This window comes from Chelonoidis abingdonii, chromosome 3 (genome assembly GCF_003597395.2).
Source record: "Chelonoidis abingdonii isolate Lonesome George chromosome 3, CheloAbing_2.0, whole genome shotgun sequence".
NCBI classification, from domain to species: Eukaryota; Metazoa; Chordata; order Testudines; family Testudinidae; genus Chelonoidis; species Chelonoidis abingdonii.
Window position 1 is genome coordinate 89,026,936 of NC_133771.1, and position 18,711 is coordinate 89,045,646.

Consider the following 18,711-nt stretch of genomic DNA (forward strand, 5'->3'; position numbering starts at 1 on the left):
AGTTTCTAATATATAACTAAACTATTTTTGTATATAAAGTAAATAAGGTTTTTTTTAATAAGCTTCATTTAAAATTAAATTAAAATGCAGAGCCCTCCAAACCGGTGGCCAGGACCCGGGCAGTGTGAGTGCCACTGAAAATCAGCTCGCGTGCCGCCTTCGGCACGGGTCCCATAGGTTACCTACCCCTGATCTATACTATGGGGATATATCAGTCTATAGTCTGTCTCTATACTATGGGGATATACCAGCATAGATATGACACCATATCTATGCTGGTATAGCCCCCATAGCATAGAAATACCCTGTGATCTCCCTCATTCAGTCCTTTACTTCATTAAGAGTCTGATCCTGCACATCCAGCAAAGCTTCCACTTATTTCAGTGGTGAAAGATCAGACCCTAAAGACAGGGTAAAATTAAAAAAAAGTCTAAGTGATTTGGGAGTTTAGGCCTATCCCCACAAAGGATCTCAAGTGTTGCAGCCTCAAGGGAGCTCTGGGATATTCTGATGTGGGTCTTCTCAGTCTCTTCTGTGGAAGGTGTTCCACTTTATATAAATAATTCAATATGCATTGGGACAAAGTGAATGAGAATGACTCTATGATCTGATAGCTAGGACATTCACTTGAGAGGTGGGAAACCAGGTTCAAATCCTTTCTCTTCAGGTGGGGGGAACCAGTGTCTTCTCATCTCCTGGGTAAGTTCCCGTACCACTGGGCTAATGGTTACCACTGCCATTGCCTCTCCTCCCCCCCTTGCCCATTTTGTGTGGAATTAATCATGCTTTCAGAATGCTCCCGATAAGACCTTGCAGGCAAAAATGGGCATTGCCCTGCTTATCTTGAAGACTACACTGGGGCTTAGGTGTGGCCCCTCGACAGGCACCTAGACAGAGGCATTGTGTGCACATCCAGCATCAAAAGCTTAGGCACTTAAGGAACTTTTATATTGAAAATGTAGCCTCTGAGGTATTATAGGCAGCAGCTGAGTGGAGGTTCTGAGGATCTCAGTGGTGCCTAAGTAGTGGCTAAAGTGGGACTACGGTCCTGTCTACACTATGCCACTATGGTGCTTCAGTGTAGACTCTACCACTGATGGGAGGGGTTTTCCCATTGGTAATCCACCTCCCCCAGAGGCAGTAACTAAGTCAATGGAATCTATTTCCCTATGTTAAGTACTCCTCACACCTTCTTCTATGGGTCATCTTAATTATCACTTGAAAAGTTTTCTTTCTCCTGCTGATGATAGCTCATCTCAATTGATTAGACTCTTCCTGTTGGTATGCATACTTCCACCTTTTCATATTCTCTGTATGTATAAATATCTCCTGTCTGTGTGTTCCATTCTATGCATCCAAAGAAGTGAGCTGTAGCTCACGAAAGCTCATGCTGAAATAAATTTGTTAGTCTCTAAGGTGCCACAAGTACTCCTGTTCTTTTTTTAAGATAAGTTTACATTTACAGGAGATAATGCTGCCCTCTTCTTATTTACAATGTCACCAGAAAGTGAGAATAGGCATTTGCATGACACTTTTGTAGCCAGCATTGCAAGGTATTTATGTGCCAGAAATGCTAAACATTCATAAACCCATTCATGCTTTAGCCACAGTGCCAGAGGACATGCTTCCATGCTGATGATGCTTGTGTTAATTAAATTTGTTACTGAATTATTTGGGGGAAAATTGTATGTCCCCTGCTCTGTTTTATCCACATTCTACCGTATATTTCATGGTATAGCAGTCTCAGATGATGACCAAGCACATGTTCATTTTAAGAACTTTCACTGCAGATTTGACAAAATGCAAAGAAAGTACCAATGTGAGAGTTCTAAAGATAGTTGTAGCGCTTGACCCAAGGTTTAAGAATCTGAAGTGCCTTCCAAAATCTCAGTGGGATGAGATGTGGAGCATACTTTAAGAAGTCTTAAAAGAACAACACTCTGATGCAGAAACTACAGAACCTGAACCACCAAAAAAGAAAATCAACCTTCTGCTGGTGGCATCTGACTCAGATAATGAAAATGAACATGTGTCGGTCTGCACTGCTTTGGATTGTTATCAGGCAGAACCAGTCATCAGCATAGATGCATGTTCCCTGGAATGGTGGCTGAAGCATGAAAGGACATATGAATCTTTAGCACATCTGGCACATAAATATCTTGTGACACCGGCTACAACAGTGCCATGAGAATGACTGTTCTCACTTTCAGGTGACGTTGCAAATAAGAAGAGGGCAGCGTTATCTCCTGCAAATGTAAACAGACTTGTTAGTCTGAGCGATTGGCTGAACAAGTAGGAGGACAGAGTGGACATGCAGGCTCTAAAATTTTACATTGTTTTATTTTTGAATGCAGTTTTTTTGTACATAATTCTACATTTGTAAGTTCAACTTTCATTAGAAAGAGACTGCACTAGAGTACTTGTATTAGGTGAATTAAAAAATACTATTTTGGTTTTTTACAGTGCAAATACTTGTAATCAAAAATAAATATAAAATGAGCATTGTACACTTTGTAATCTGTGTTGTAATTGAAATCAATATATGAAAGTGTAGAAAACATCCAAAAATATTTAAATAAATGTTATACTATTATTATTTAACAGTGCAATTAATTGTGCATTTGCGCTTAATTTTTTTACTTGTGCAATTATTTCTGATTAATTTTTTTTACTAGCTTGATGGACCTATTTAGAAGCATGTGACTTTCAGGCACGTGTTGGTTATGGTATGAGGGAATTGGTTATAGTAAACTAGAGGGAAAAGATCCTAAATTATTATACATTAATGCATATATTTTAAGCCTAGTGTAGCAAGAATGCACTCATTTTAATTAGGGAATGGCTAACAATACAGTGACACTAGTATGTAGGGACTGAGTGGGTTAGAATGAGTGATGAATAAAAGTTAGATTAAATTAAACTGAGTAAGTGCATGTTAGATAGTTGAGATGGTGGTAGATGATAGAAAAAATCTTCAGACTACTACTAGGTGGGTGACAAAGCTAAGTCAGAGTAATAATTAGATAGCTAATATCCGTTCTTCAAGTGATTGCTCATGTGTATTCCACAGTGGGTGGGCGTGCTTGCCACGTGCACCATGCCAGAAGTTTTTCCCTTAGCCGTACCCGTAGGGGGAGAGCACTGCTGAGACCCTTGGAGTGGTGCCTCTGTATCACGCTATAAGGGAAGCTGTGCACACCCCTCACCCTCAGTTCGTTCTTGCTGCCAGTGAAGGTAGTCAGAACTTTGTGCTTCAGCCTTGCTGCAGCTTCTCTAGTTAGCTTTAGTAGTACAGTTCTTCAACAGTTAAATAGTTTCTCCAGTTAGTCGTCTGGGCTGGGGTCATGCCCCGTGCCTCAGACTTCAAGTCGTGCAACTCCTGTTGTAGTTCTGTGCCAAGAAGTGATCAGCACACGCAGTGTCTCCGCTGCTTGGGCGAGACCCACGTAAGTGAGAGCTGTAGGATCTGTAGATCTTTCAAACCGTGGACTAAGAGGGTGAAGGACATTAGACTTCACTCTCTCCTAATGAAATCAGCGCTGACCCCAGCACCGTCACACCAAATGGATTTGGCGTCCGGCACCGCATCTTCGGTACAGAGCAAAGTCCCCTCCAGTACCTGGCACTGCTCCCTTCAAAGAAGCTAGGAAAGACTCAGCAGCGCTAAGAGAAAGATGAGGTGAGGCCGGACCTGAGCTGGGCAGCCTGCAATCCTCCTCGGGACCCAGGCCTCCAACTCTCATTGAATGGAGCAGCCCGGTCCTATCCACGCATGCCTCCCTACAGTGAGGATGCCATCAACGCCAGAGGCGGCACAGGCCGCACATGACATTTTAACCCTGAGATGGGCCCCCGGTCTCAAGGGAAGCCGCCAGTGGGGGCACAACCCTCCCCGATGCGGCACAGTCCCTGCTCCGAGGACCGCTCGCCACCTTCCTCAACATGGTCTTCCCGCAGCTCGCACCAGCCCCTGTCGCCACTTAGGCTGACCGGCTCGCTGCCTGCGAGGGAGCCTTGGGGCTCCTCTATGCCCCACGACCGGGAACACAGGCACTGGGATAAGCAGCGCCAACGCTCTTCCTTGCTCAAAGCTACTGAAGCCAATCCTGTCACCACCGACATAGATGCTCCGACTCGAGCTCCTGCTCTATCAGACATTGCTCACGGGACTCATCTTGCAATTCACTGGCACCAAAGCGTCGTAGGTCCAGCCGCTGGGACGAGTACAGGAGCAGCACCTAGGAAGGGTACCGATCTTCGTCCTCGAGGTCCCGGTCACGTGGATGGCACCGTCGCTCACATCACTCTTACGGTACCGTGCAGTCGTCGGCGACCTCCGCATTGGTACCATTGCCCAGCTCCAAGTCTGGCAGCTCTGAGAGAGCAAACCACCACCTGGCACCCAAGTCGGTCAGTGGCACGGAGCACCGTGACAAGGGCAATGGTGTCATTGGGCTCCGTGGCCACAGATTCCCGCCCAGACGAGACCCCACTTGGTGGCTGAAGTGTCTTCGGCTCCTTTGGCCTCCCCTCTACAACAGAAGGAGAAATCAACAGGTCCTGAGCCGACGGCTCCGCACCTGGACTCTGACCTGGGGATCGACCAACCAGTACCATCTGATGCCTTAGGCTCTGTGCCGGTCCCCTCGCCAGCGCCAGAGGATACCATAGCGGCACCGCCGCCTGTCCCACAGAGGACTTCAAGGATCTCCAAGAGCCCCTCAAGCTGGTGGCGTCCAATCTCCAGCTCCAGGCTAAGGAGAAGGAGGAGCCATCTGACTCTCTTTAATGTATTGTCATCCTCTGCACCGGGCCGTGAGGCCCTGCCTCTCCACCAGGAGGTAGCCAATATCTCGACTACCCTGTGGCAAACCCCAGTTTCCTTGGCCCCCATCTCCAAGAAAGTGTAGAGGAAATACTTCGTGCCGGCTAAGGGCCACAAATATGTGTATTTCCACCCGGCACCTAACTCCCTGGTGGTAGAGTCAGTTAACCACTGGGAACATTACGATCAGCCCACACCCACCCCTAAGGACAAAAATGCCAGGAGACTGGACACATTTGGCAGGAAGGTTTATTCCTCCGCGAGTTTCCAGCTCAGGGTAGCCAATCACCAAGCCCTAAGTCAATATGACTTCAATTTATGGGGGTACTTTCCAAAGTTCGCACCTCTCCTCCTGGAGCAGGACAAAAGGAGTTCAGGGCTCTGGTAGAGGAAGGAGCATCAGCAGCCCTTCAGGCGGCATCAAATGTGGCAGACACAGCAGCCCGTTCGATGGCCTCTGCCATATCCATATGCAGGGTGTCATGGCTTCTCCTGTCGGACTGTCTGCAGAGTCCCAGTCCTTGATGCAGGACCTTCCCTCTGACGGGAAAGCGTTGTTTGCAGACCAAACTCAAGGGCAATTCTCAGTCCCGGGTACAGGCCCAGGTGGGACTTCTTCTGTCCATGTGCGCAGATCTCGACCTAGTGGTAAATGAGGCCAAGTCTACGTTAGTCCTCGTTCAACACGTACGGTTCATGGGGGCTCTACTGGACTCATTGTAGGCCATAGCCTCTGTTCCCTGGGACAGATATGAGACCCTAAAGGTCTCATCGCCTCAGTCATGACCTTCCCAGTGATGACAGCGAGGGTGTGCCTTCAGATCCTCGGTCAGATGGTGGCATGCACATCCGTGGTTCGCCATGCCAGGATCAGAATGAGGCCCCTCCAGCTCTGGCTGGCCTCCCAGTATTCCCAGGCTCAAGGCGGGCTGGACAAGGTTGTCACAATACTATCTCAGGTAGTTGCTGCCCTACAGTGGTGGTCCCTCCCACGCAACATGCTGCAAGGGGTCCCCTTCTGAGAAATCTCTCCTCACTAGACCTTGTGTCGGATGCCTCGGACTTGGGTTGGGGAGCCCATATAGGGAACATTCAGACCCAAGGTAGATGGTCGGCCTCGAAATTATCCCTACACATAAATATCAGGGAGCTCAGGGCAATACAGCTGGTGTCTGTGGCCTTCAGCGGGCACCTTCACAGGAAGGTGGTCAGAGTTCTCACGGACAATACGGCTGCAATGTATTACATCAACAGACAGGGAGGAATGCACTCCTCGGCCCTGTGCCTGGAAGCCCTGAGCCTATGGGAGTTCTCTATATCCCATATCTTCCTGCGAGCCTTCCGCCTACCTGGCACCCACAATGTGCAGGCTGATCACCTCAGCAGGGTTTTTTTCCCACCAGTACAAGTGGTCACTCGACTGGGAGGTTGCCCTACAGCTCTTCCGAGAGTGGGGAGTTTCCCGAGTCGACCTCTTTGCAACCGCCCACAACTGACACTGCCCCCAGTTCTGCTTCAGGGGAGGGGCAAGAAGGGGGCGATCTCAGATGCCTTCCTCCTTCGGTGGTCGGGCCCCCTTCCCACCTTTCCCCCGATAGGCAAAGTCCTGCAAAAAGTAGAAGACAGGACTCAGGTCATCCTTATAGCCCCGAATTGGGCCCATCAACACTGGTACGGGACCCTCCTGCAACTCCTAGCGGCTCCTCTGCAGAGGCTGGCGCTTCTCCTGGATCTCCTCTCCCAGGAGGAGAGATGTGTTGCTCAGGTGTATTCCGCATCCCGCCCTCCTCCTCCTCTGTCTGAGTTGTCTGGCAAGAAGGAACCAAGGGTGGAGGGAGTGCGCAGCTGCCCTTATAGCGCAATATAGGGGCGCCACTCCAGTGGTTGCAGCGGGGGTCCCCCCCACATACAGGTACTGCTAAGGGAAAAACTTCCGGCATCGGTGCATGTGGCAAGCATGCACACCTACTGTGGAATACACCTGAGCAACACATCTCAGAGAACGCCAGTTACGGAACAGATAACTGTCCTTTCTGTGTGGTTTGTTCTTTCTCCCATCATCTTGCTGTGGAAAAGTGTGACGGTAGGGTTTTATTAATTTTTTAAGATATAAATTATATGCACACTGTGCTACGTGTTTATATAATGCAGGCAAAGTCAAAGAATTGTGCCTTTTGTTGGGAACAGGAAATAGCATATGCTAGTTCATTCCAATGTCTTGTTCTCCTGCACAGACAAGCACTTATCCTTTTGGTGGACAGTTTCATTGTATCTGTAGAGTGAAATTGTCTGCTGGTCATCATCCTGGTGGTCTTGTAGGTACACCTCTACCTCGATATAAAGCTGTCCTCGGGAGCCAAAAAATCTTACCGTGTTATAAATGAAACCGCGTTATATCGAACTTGCTTTTCCAGACTAAACAAACCCAATTTCTAGACCTTTAATCATTTTTATTGCTTTTCTCTGGACTTTCTCCAATTTGTCCACATCTTTCCTGAAATGTGGCGGCCAGTTGAGGCCTAATCAGCGCAGAGTAGAACTTATATGTAATGTATATATGTGTGTATTATTATATAATATAATGGAAGTGCAAGTCACACGTCCATAGTTCAGTTTGAGTTTTGCACTTAAACGTCTGTCTCAAATCTGGACTTAGAGTTCAACATCTGAGTGTTTACTGTGAATCTCCCCCAAGCTTATACCCAGCTTGGATTTTATCTCGCTGCCACCAACTAGGACTATTTAGGGTTCCTAGTTACCCCGAGTCACCCCAACCTTTCCCTGGGGGACCCCCAAGACCCAGAACCCCTGGGTCTCCCTATCTCAACGGGAAAACAAGCTCTTCCCCCTTGTCTCCTCGTTATCTGCTCCCCCGCTTCCCCCTCCCTTTTCCCTGGGTGAGCCTGGGCGATGCAGTACTTAACTCCTTGAAGGCAAAACAAAGAGGGAAATCACCCTCCCCCTGAGGCGATGCATTCAAATCTAGTAAAGCTAATATAAAGAGATTTTCCACCCCCCCTTCCTGTAGCCTCACCGGAGAAACCCCAAAAACCTCAGCCAGGTTTTAAAAAAGAACTTTATATAAAAAGAAAGAAAATACAAAACAATATTACTGCATTAAGAGATCAATACAGGCTCTTGCTTATAAGAAAATATGAATAAACAGTCTGATTTAAAAGATAGCCAAATTAAACCAGTCCAGCACATCAACACACATGTAAATACAACACAAAGCATATAACAGCCTATTTGCCTTGTTGCCTTTGTACTTACACTTTGTAGGAGAAATTAGAAAGAAATAGGAGTTAGCAGGAAAGTTGTTTCCTCCATAGCTGGGAGAAACAAAAGACCTAGAGTACACAATTCCCGCCCCTGACTTTTAAAAAGTCCAGTTCTCTGATTGGTCCTCTGGTCAGGTGTTTGGTTCCCTTTGTTCACCCTTTACAGGCAAAGAAAATTAACCCTTACCTATCTACTTATGACAGTGTATTATTATATAATATAATGGAAGTGCAAGTCACACGTCCATAGTTCAGTTTGAGTTTTGCACTTAAAGTAGAGATTAAATCACTGTGTTACATATGAAGAATAGCAAGTATTCACACCAAAATTTCAAAATGATTTTTCTGAGATTGTACAATTAAATCCATTCATTAGTTCAGGGGACTGACTCCCCCATGCCATGCTCCATTTCCCTCATGGGGGACCCACAAATATGTGTGGCACCAGACTCTCAAAAGGTTAATCCAGCTCTGCTTGTCTATACTGTGATTTAGTGTGCCACAAGCAAAGCATTACAGCCTGCTGTATATTAAGCGGCTGTGAGGACCATGCTGCCACACATGAAAGGTTTCATTGTATGCTTTGATCTACTTGCTCTTTGAAACTTCAGTAGATGGAAGTGCACTATGGAACTTTTAGTGTGCAGCATCATGGTCCACAAGGCCACTTAGTGCACAGCAGGCTAGCTAGAGTGCTGTAGACTCACACTTGCTAAATCATTGTATACACAAGCGCTAAGTATGCAGCTCAAAACTGCGTTGGTCTTTTTGGTGACACCACATTTCAAACTTATGTGTAATTTGCTGTTCATCATTATACTTAGGGTTTTTTCAACATTTTGGCTTTCAAATTAAGCCCTCCCATTGAATTAGTGTTAGAAATTATTTTTTCTTATAGCTTGTGTTTTTCTGAGCTGAATCTCATTTTGTTGCTTTCTGTCTATGTTTTTAACAACTCTATGATATTTTGTACTATATTGCTATCTTCAGTGGTGTCTGCAAGATGACTTCTTCCGGACCAGTAAAGATGGCAAATAAAACAAGTCTTCACACCAGTGCCTGTAGCACTCCACAAATTGCTACAAGGCTGTATGTCATTACCCTTGCTTATTGTTCTTCAGTCAGCTTTCATTTTACATTAATGTTCCCAATTTGAGTGATCCTCAGAGTAAGGTTTCATGGAATGCTGCTTAAATCCAAACATATAATATCTACAGCATTTCCTTCAACCAAGCATTTTATAATTTTTTTTTAAAAGCGAGCTCATCTGATAAGACCTGTTCTTTGTAAACCCAGATTGTTTACTGCCTGGGATTCTGTTATCCTTTAGGGTCAAAATTTTCAAACGTGGCTGGCCTAAAGCTAGGTCCAGTTTAGATGCCTAAGTTAGTGGCCTTATCTGGATATCTAAAAAGAGATTTAGCTTAGTTTTGGCACCTGGGTTTGAAAATGTGGTTCGGATGTTCAGTGTTTCCATTTTTTATTAAGAATATAAATTAGAAACAAGATATTTGGAGCACGAATCATACCTTTGTTTGTACTTGAATAGCACCTAGCACAGTGGGTTATTGATCCAGCAAGGGGCCTTTGGATGTTACCGAAGTACAAATAATAAGTTCCAGTACAAGTTATCTTATCTTTTTTGAAGATAGGCACCACATTTGTTTCTCGCCATTCTTATAGCACCTCCTTTGTTCTTCTTGAGTTTTTCCAAACTAATATCCTGCAAGAGAGTGAGAAAGAGTGTTTAGTGAGAAACCTCTTTGAGAAGCTAAGGATACATTTACAACACAAAAACAAAAAACAGCACCCTCACCCCCCCCACCTCCCCCCCCCGCTGCAGCAAATCTCAGAGCCAGGGTCTACAGACTCAGATATATGCTAGTGAGCTAAAAATAGCAGTGTAAACATTCCAGTGTGGGGTGTAAGACACACACACACACACATCTGGTTTCAGAGCCTGAGTGCCAGGAGTGAAAACATCTACACAGCTATTTTTAGTGCCATAGCGTGAGCCCCACAAGCCCAAATCTGCATACCTGGGGTCTGAGACTCAGCACTGCCACAGGAGTTGTTTTTGCAGTGTAGTCATACCCTTAGTGTATACGAGGTAACAGTGTCACAGGTGACAAGTTATCTAAGGATTTGCTCCCTGTTGTCCAAATCTTTGTTTGAATATATAGTGAGGGGAGAGAAAGAGGATGAGGTGCACACATTTTAATAACTACAGATGCATCTATCCAAATCTGAACATATCCAGAGTTGTAGAGTGGAAAGGGTCATCTGTTGGTTAGAGCTGGGCAGAACTGAAAGGACTGCTAGATTCTGTCCCTATTTCTGAGAAGAGAATGTCGTCTAGCAGTTGGAGCAACAGATATTGTAATCAAGCACATAGTAAACATTCATTCTGAAAGCAGTGCAGTTAAGTGAGACTTTGACGTCTGTTATATTTGGTTCTTCTCCTATGTCTGTCTTTAACTATCTCGTGCAACCTCTCAGTTACCTTACTGGCAAAACCGATTATTTATATATAGATACAGCTCTCAGAGTTAGAGTGCTGGTACTCATCCAGAGGGAAGAATAGGAAAGGGATGTGCTCTAGTATAGTTTAGAAATAGCTTCTTAGATGGTTCCCAGAGTGAAGGGAGCTTTCCAAGAAGTGATCACATTCTCACACTCAGGCAACTTTGAACACATTCTTTATCTTTAAAAGGAAACAACAGAATCAGTCAGTAAATCAAATGAAGTCCTGGTCTTGTCTGCTGTAATCTTGTAGTGCAAAAACATATTGTTGTAAAATCAGGCGTTAGGGCTGGACATTTGAAACAGGAACTGTCACGGCTGAAACTGGTTTTGTGTTTAGAGAATAGTGGGTAAAAGATCATATGTTTTATAAGATAAGACAATACCTTTTCCACAGTTCATGCCTTTTCTTTATTATTCTCTAAAGACAGCTGTTGTGACTGTTCTGTGTAATCTTTAGATACATAGCAATAGGCAGATCATATTTCATTTATTGTGTACAGTGATACCCTCTCCTATAATCAGTGCAAACTTTCTTTTTGTATTTATTTTATTTATAAAAATAGATTGTATATCTTGCCAAAAAATCCCCATCTCATTTTAATTGTTGTCTGTATGCAGTGAAATATCTAAAGAGTAAATGTTCCTGCTGCAGCTTTGTAGAACTGCTAGTATCAGTTTCCCCGGTTGTTTAACAGAGCCATCTATCACCTCTGCCAACACTATGATTTGGTCAGTTCCCTAGTTCCAACTTTCTCTCCCTTCCACAGAATTGTTATCTGCATAGAAATATTCAGAAACAGATGGGTGCATTTTTAGTAATATATATAATTTAGAAATCTATTAAAAAAAAATAAGAGGCTATTTCAGAGGAACATTCTAAACAATCCATGTTTCCCAGCTTCAGGGTCATATACCGACATTTTGTACGAACTTTGCTTTCAGTAACAAGCTGAAACTATTTGTGATGGGGGGTGTATGTTAAATGGTTTATTTTGGAAGTAAATTCTACTCAACTGGAGAGGGGAAATAGACAGTAGTAACTGTTCAAGTGCCATTAAGGGCACCTTCTGAAAACAACCTTTGTCCTTTTATTCTGAGAAGGGGGGGGGAGTTGAGGGAGCATGGTAAGGGCACAACTCTGTAAACTTTCTACATTTTCTTCTACTAGTTTTATATTTTTCTATGTCAAATCTGAACTAAAACAGATTGTTCTTTATTTTTTTCCCATTTGATTTTAATGTATATTATACACAAAATACACCTCTACCTCGATATAACGCTGTCCTTGGGAGCCAAAAAATCTTACTGCGTTATAGGTGAAACCGCGTTATATTGAACTTGCTTTGATCTGCTGGAGTGCGCAGGCCCACCCCCCCCGGAGCACTGCTTTATCGCATTATATCCGAATTCATGTTATATCGGGTTGCGTTATATCGGGATAGAGGTGTAGCTTGTTAAAAGAACGTTATTAAGGTGGCAAAATCAAGCACTCAAAAGTTAGAAAATACCAGAATTAAGATGATTTCTGCAACCATAATTTGGCCCCCTTATGCATATACATCATGATACTGTCTCTAATTACATGATCACATACTATTTTTTTCCCCAGGACCCCTACCTTATTCAGTTCGTAGGATAGACCAGTGATTCTCAACCAGGGATCCAGGGGCTCCCTGGGGGAGGACCGCAAACAGGTTTTGGGGGTCCACCAAGCAAATCAATGTTAGACTCACTGGGGTCCAAGGCAGAAAGCCGAACCTCCATTATGTGGGGCTGAAGCCTGGGGCTCTGAACCCTCCCACCTGGGGCTGAAGTCAAAGCCTGAGCAACTTGGTGGTGTGGGGCCCAGGGCAAAAGCCTTGCTTGCTACCCCCTAATGCCAGCTCTGGCTTTTATATGCAGAAAAAAGTTGTTGTGGCATAGCTGGGTAGTGGAGTTTTTTATAACATGTGCCAGGGAGGAGGAGGGGAGCTCAGAAAGAAAAAGATAGACAGTGCTCTCTTACTGAGCAATTGTTCAATATTTTATTTTCTCCTCATTGTTCACTGTGTGGGTTTATGGCTTATTTACTGCTACCTATTAAAACCCTGTTCTAAAGAAAGATCTATTAATTTCCTCAGGGGTCTGTCTATGGCCCACATCATTCTAGTATCTGAGTGCTTCACGGATATTAATTAATTAACCTTCACAACACTGCTGTGAAGTGAGAGGGTATTATTTAACCACACTTTACGGATGGGGAATTAAGACACTGTGCGATTAAGATAAAAAAGCATCCACTAATTTTGGGTGCACAATTTGAAATACCTAGAACCTGATTTTTTTTTCAGGGTACTTAGCATTATAGAGTACTTTATATGTCTAAGCACAGCTCCCATTGATTTCAGTTGCAGCTATGAGCGTTCAGCACTTCAGCAAGTCAGACTTCAGGGTATCAAGTCAGGCACCCACTGAATGAGCATGCACAATTAGCGACCACCTCTGAAAGGTTTGGTTTAAGTGACTTGCTTACTATCACACAGGAACTCCAGTGGCAGAAACAAGAATTAGATTCAGATTTCTATGGCAACATTCAACTGCCTTAACCATGAGACCTGCCTCGATCTTCCTGCCTCATTCATTACACACCTACCAGCTTCTGCAACAGATGAGGCAGGGTGTTGCAGACAACAGTTTATAGCGCAACACTGATTCATTCCCAGAAAAGGTGTTTTCAGTATGGACACCGGTGGCCCTAAAAATAGTGTTTCACCCTGTTATGTTGTATTTGTCTCCTGTTTGATATAATTATTGTGTTGAATATATTTTTTTGTGTTTGTGTTATTTCTTGGAAGTCTCCAGCTATCTGGCAAGTAAGTAGGGATTACTCTGTAGTTAGAGTTTACTGCCCAAGCTGCCCTGGTGACCCTGCCATGAAGGAGCGAGGGGGGTGCAGGCACCGCCAAATAATTTCATAGAAAAAAAGAAAGATACACCCTGCTGAGTGGATGGTGGGATCCAAAAGAACCCAGACCTGTCCATCAAAACCTGTAAGCGGATTGGCATTAAAGGAGGTAACCAGGTGGAGGGGGCACTACATGTAGTTTCCCCTTGCTGCTGCTTTGGATATAGCTAAACTGTTTTATTTGAATTAAAAAAAAAAAAAAAAAAAAGCCCAAGGCAGACACTCAGCTGGAAGATTTCAACCCAAATGGTTAAAGTTTGGTAAACTTCTAAGCAACTGAACACAGAGTCTTGTAATGGGAAATGTTAGGCAACCTTAATGATAGGCATTGCTAACAGTCTGCCTATAATAATGATTGACCATCAGTTTTTTTGTTTGTTTGTTTTTATGGAAAATGATACCAAGATGCCACTAGTTCACAGGCACTTCTTATATCAGACAAACAGGAAAAAACAGATAACAGAACTCTCCAACAGGAAAAAAAACAAGATAATTGTGAGAAGATTTGAATACTGGCACAATCAAACACAGAATGGAGTTCTGGTCTGGGACTAAGGCTCATAGGCACTATGGTAATATAAATAATAATGTGATGTTTTATATTTCCAATGAGTAAGGTCTGAAGCAGTAATTCTCCTTCACATCCTTGATATGACAGAAATTGGAAGACTGTGGTGCCACCAACATTCCCTGTAAACTGAACACATGTGGCCATGCAGCAATCTCCCATATACTGTGCATGTCACAAACCATGCCTCGCACAACTTCCTCTGTCTCTAGGACAGGTGCTGCACGGGTTGGGCTGGTGACTCCATGCTGCTGGAGATGGAGATGAGAGTGAGACCTAAAGGGCTGTGTAGATGAGCAGACTCACCCCTGCGGCACCACCTGCTGGTGACTCCTGGGAATTAGCTCACTTCCAGCCAGGAGCACCCTCTGCAGGCCAGTGATCCGCCTGTCCTCTTGGCCCCTGTGTCCCTCCCTGGAGCCCAGTGCCCTTCTAACTGGGGTAGTACCCCAGCAATCTGGGTCTCCCCTCCCTGGGGAACCCCCAACCCACTATCCCCACTTTTCCTCAGTGTTGGCTACTGCCCGGTCTCCATCTAGCCCCTGTTCCCTGGGGCAGAATGCAGTATAAGCCACTCATCATCAGCGAAGAGGTTTGGACCTGCTGCCTTTGCCTACCCCTGGGCTGCCCCCTGCAACCCCCAGTACCTCTTGGCCTTATTCTAGGCCACAGCCTGGGGCTTTCCAGGCAGGAGCTCCCCAGCCCTGCCTCACCCAGGTACCCCATGTCTAGCTCCCTCCAGCCAGGCCCATCTCCCTCTACAGACAGAGGAAGACTTTGCTCCTGGCTTCCCTGGCCTTTTCATACAGGCCAGCTGTGGCCTGATTAGGGTGTGGCCTAGCTGCAGCCGCTTCCCCAATCAGCCCAGCTTTTAGAGTGGCAGCTTTCAAGCCCTGCCAGGCCATTTTTTAAACCCCTCAGGGCAGGAGCCGGTAAGCAACCCACTACAGGCTGGAACAGCTGCAGAGGCACTCTGGATCAGGCCAGGGATCGAATAGGATTGGAACTGGGGTGATTGAGCTGGGACTGGGAAGCAACTACCTGTGGCAAGCCAGTCACAAACCATTAGGACCCTGCTTCCCAGCCTGGAGCCAGCTGCACTGCCCCTAGCCATATATCTGTAGCTCACCTTGCAGCGCACCCACCCCAACACCTTCTATCCCTGACTTGCGCAGCTGCCCAATTCTCCCTATGAGCACAGGTTCAGCCCTAGCATGGTAGCTGTGTCACACAGCAGCTCCCTGCGGTGGAAGCATTTGGCCCCTTCAGATGGGGTCCTGGTCATACCTTCCTCCTCCTAGGCTGAGCTGGGGCAAGTTCAGCCCTGGCTTGGAGGCAGGGAGCCCAAGTGTCAGGAGCTGGTCAGTCAGTGGCTCCCCTGCTTCCTCTTACAACTGTACATCCTGCCAGACATTTCACTCTGATAGAGTTAGAGCATCAGTATAAGGATCTGAAGTCAGGGCTGGAGTTAAATCAGAGGCATACAGACAGCCTGAGCCTGACACAAGTACTCCTAACTCACCAAGTCTCATTTAAGTCAGTGGGAATACTTGGGAGAGTAAGAGTCATGGGCAGCTCTAGGCATTTAGCCACCCCAAGCATGGCAGGCAAGCTGCCTTCGGTGGCTTGTTTGCAGAGGGTCCGCTGGTCCCATGGACCTTGCAGTGACAGGCAGAGCGCCGCCAGTGGCTTGCCGCCCCAAGCACACACTTGGCCTGCTGATGCCTGGAGCCGCCCCTGGTAAGAGTTTTCAGAATCAGGCTCAGGAACAGTAAAAAGGAAAAAAAAAATTCAGGGGTCATGTGGGTGTAAATGAGGGCAGAATTTGGACCACAATGGGCCAGATTTTCAAAAAAGATAAGCTTCCAAATGAGTGGCCAGACTCCCACTGAGAGCTGCTGGATTCTGAGCTCTTTGAAAATCTGGCCACTTAACTTAGGTGCTTAAATGGGAATGATTGAGCACTGAGGTCTTTTGAAAACGTGGCTTTGGATTTCCATCAGGACTGGAAACTCATTGCACTCAGTGAAGTTTGGTGTTCTGACATTAAAATTTTGGAAAATTAGAATTGAAATATACCAGAGACTGGTGGATGGGGGAGGAAATGTATTACAAACATTTATGAAAGCAGAAGTATGAAATAGAAAAAAATTTAAGATATTAATTACAAGTCAGGTTTGATAAAATGCAGCAAGAAACATGATTTGGTTTCTGACGCCTCCCCTCTCTGCAATTTAAATTGTTAGATTTGGTTTTACTGCTGGAGATGTGTCAGAGTGTACATAGAAATGCCAGAAAAATGTACTCTAGATCATGAAACCTTCAGAAATAAACCACTGACTGGCTTGCCAGTAATCCAGCAAGGGAGTCTTAACTTTTTATTTTCTAAATGAGTTAATTATAGATTAATTTGAAAAATAGGATGTGCTCTGCTTTAAAAGAAAAATGCCAAGATTAGATTGATTGGCAAATAGGATGACCAGACAGCAAGTGTGAAAAATTGGGACCGAGTTGGGGGGTAATAGGTGCCTATATAAGAAAAAGCCCCCAAAATTGGGACTGTCCCTATGAAATCAGGACATCTGGTCACCCTGTTGGCAAATGCTCCCAATGGTCAGCTCAAGAGGGGCATTCAGCACAAAGTTAATTTAAATGCTCACTTGAGTTTTCATTGATATGTGGCATGACCTTGCTAAGATATTTTCTTCTCAGTGCACATATACAGTTGTAGCAATACAGTGACAAGTTAACTCAGTGTAAGAAGACTTTAAACAAAATAATAAAGGATAAGGATAAAAATGTAATGCTCAGTGGAGTTTGTAGCCTGCTCAGTGCAAAGAAAATTGAGAGGGTACATTGATTGCCATAAGAGCTGTGTAAAAGAACAAGTCGAGTGGAATTGTAGCATGGAAACATTTGGCAATTGCCTTAAAAAGAAAAAAGGATGGCCAGGTGTGGGTCCCAATCCTACTACCTTACTTATACAAATAGTCCTTAGCTATGTAAGTAGTCCTATTGAAGCCAATGTGATTTCAATGAATGAATAAGGGGTGCAGGCTCAAGCACTTAAACATAACAACTGTGCTTTAGGCATCCTTAATCAAGGACTTCATGAACCAGATCCTTGGTTGGGTGAGGGCAGCTTCTCCTGAAACAAAGACTGCCTACCTGATCTCACTCTTTTGGAGGATCTCTCCTGCATAGTGGGATGCTTGAATGACACAGTCTCTGTAGCATCTCCTACAATATGTCTGCCCCCACCCCCTCAGGTGGCACCAGAAGCATTACCAGAGGGGAAAGAGGGTTGCAGTGTCCCCTATTTCTGACAAATTTTATCTCTGAGAACAGCCCTTTGGGCAGCCAGTGCAAGTTAGAGCAAGCTGAAGACTGCTCTAAATTTCAGCATGAAACTGACCCAGCACCAGATCAGCTTAGGATCAAGGGAAAACAAAGATGGGCTTCATAAGCAGCGGGTATAATGGGGCCAGCGCAGCCGCTGCCAACCTGCCACTGGATGCCTGGGCTGTGGTGGTCCACCTGCACTCTGCCTCTTCCCATCCTGCCCTTCCCCTTCTCAAAGGACCCCAACACCTACCGCTGTCTGAGTCCCTCCTTTCCACCCCTCCCTCCAAAGGTCCCTGCTGCTCCCCATGTATCTCCTCTCCTCCACACTCCCATCCCCCACAAGTCCCTGCCACTTGTCGCATCCCTGTGGACAGTGGGGCCCTTGCAAGAGATGGGGATGGAAGAGAGGAGGAACATGGTGAGTGATGGAGACCTTGCGGGGGAAGAGGAGGAAACAATGAGCGGTGAGGGTGGGCCTGGAGCGAGGACGGGGCTGCAGGCTGAAGAGGCAGGGCCTCGGATGGAAGAGGTGGGACAGGGAGCTAGTCTTCTCAAGGGGAAGCTTTACCTGCTGCCCATGGTGGACTTCTTTATCCCACCATCTAAACTGCACCAAGCTCTCCTTAGAATTGGAGTTGAGAAGAGTTCAGAAGATCTTGTGTATCCACTTGTGTTCAGCTGGTCAAGTAAAGGTCCAAATCCTCCACTGAGTTGAACCTTGTTTAATCATTTACCCATGTGCAAAATGCAAGTAAAAATGTTAGCTAATGAGAGTAGAAGTGTTTTATACTCGCTTTGCATAGGTGTAAATGACAACACAAACTGCAACCCTGTAGAAAATCAGGTCAGTACATTTTATAGTATATCAGATAAGGTTTCTGATCATGTGAGCACTGAGACGTGAGCAACTTGTAGCTTCAGTGGGACTACGCATTTGCGTAATTGAACTGATGGGTATAATTCTTTGCAGGATCAAATCCTATGTAGTCATATTTTAGATTATTGTCCTTTTTTGTAATATTACTACAATTCATGTTCCTCTGATGTCACCCTTTGTTCCATATGGGTGATTTACTGAATCTGAAATTGAATACATTTATATTTAATTGCTTGCAGTCCATTCCCATGCCTGTCCAGCACGAAGCCCTTAGAAAGGCATGTCATACAGCATATTTTTAAATGTCAGCACAGCAGAATAGTAGGACACAGAATTTAAGTATAA

General features: G+C 45.2%; 1 long non-coding RNA gene across 3 annotated transcripts in view; it reads left to right on the forward strand.

Moving 5' to 3' along the window:
- Nucleotides 1-18,711, forward strand: part of LOC116820269 (uncharacterized) — a 42,182-nt gene that overhangs the window by 3,692 nt on the left and 19,779 nt on the right. Inside the window, exon 1 of one of the 3 annotated variants that reach the window (XR_012655526.1) lies at nucleotides 13,796-14,148. The exons of the other annotated variants lie outside the window; for them this stretch is intronic. This is a non-coding gene — a long non-coding RNA (uncharacterized LOC116820269). Of the gene's footprint in view, nucleotides 1-13,795; nucleotides 14,149-18,711 lie in introns of those variants that run through there. 3 annotated transcript variants of the gene reach the window in all.